This window comes from Alexandromys fortis, unplaced genomic scaffold, assembly GCF_014885135.2.
Source record: "Alexandromys fortis isolate MF-2015 unplaced genomic scaffold, M_Fortis_MF-2015_v1.1 scaffold_23, whole genome shotgun sequence".
NCBI classification, from domain to species: domain Eukaryota; kingdom Metazoa; phylum Chordata; class Mammalia; order Rodentia; family Cricetidae; genus Alexandromys; species Alexandromys fortis.
Genome location: NW_026067907.1, coordinates 872,291 through 873,133, shown reverse-complemented (window position 1 = coordinate 873,133; position 843 = coordinate 872,291).

Genomic DNA, 843 nt, shown 5'->3' with positions numbered 1-843 from the left:
AAACAGAAAAACCAAGAAAACAAAACATAAAAAGTAAAATTGTATTTCAAGGGCCTGGACGTATAACAGTCAGTATTAGAGTACTTCCTTAGCTCACGTGAAGTGTTGAGTTTAATCCTCAATGTGGAAAAAAAAGGAAGAGATGTGCACATAATATTCTCTATACCTGTCTAAACCACCTCGAGGACACCGGCATAGTAGTTGTAAGACTCAGCCAGGCCTGGGGCACAAACCTACAATCTCAGCACTGGGCAGACTGATACGGGAGGATTCCTATGAATCTGAGGCTAGCCTGGGCCACACAGTAAATCTGAGGGTAGCTTGGACTACATGACAAAACCTTAGAATTAGCCTTGTTTATTTATTTGTTTTTCACGCCAGGGCTTCTCTCTGTGGCCCTCCCTGGTGGAGACCAGGCTGGCCTGGATCTGTCTGCCTCTGCCTGAGTTCTGGGATTGGAGGCCTGGATCACCACTAAGCAGCTAGAGGGTTAGTCTTTACTGAGGGCTTTTTTTGTTTTGTTTTGTTTTCTCCCCCTCTTAATTCTGTTGTTTGAGCCAGACTCCTACCCTCATGCAGTCAACTGTAGCAAAAAGTGTGGTCACACCAACAACCTGCGCCCCAAGAAAAAGGTCAAATAAAGCTGGGCCATACCTAGCCCATGTCCCTGGGACCAAATAAAGTCCCCTTCCATAAAGCTCACTCAGCCTGGCCTAGGACTCCTTATGGAGGATGACCTTTTGCCTCTTCAGTGTTGGGATTACAGGACTGAAATTACCTGGATTTCAGGTATGGATCAGATCATATACTCAGTTTTTTTCAGAGCTAGTAGAATACTTTTTT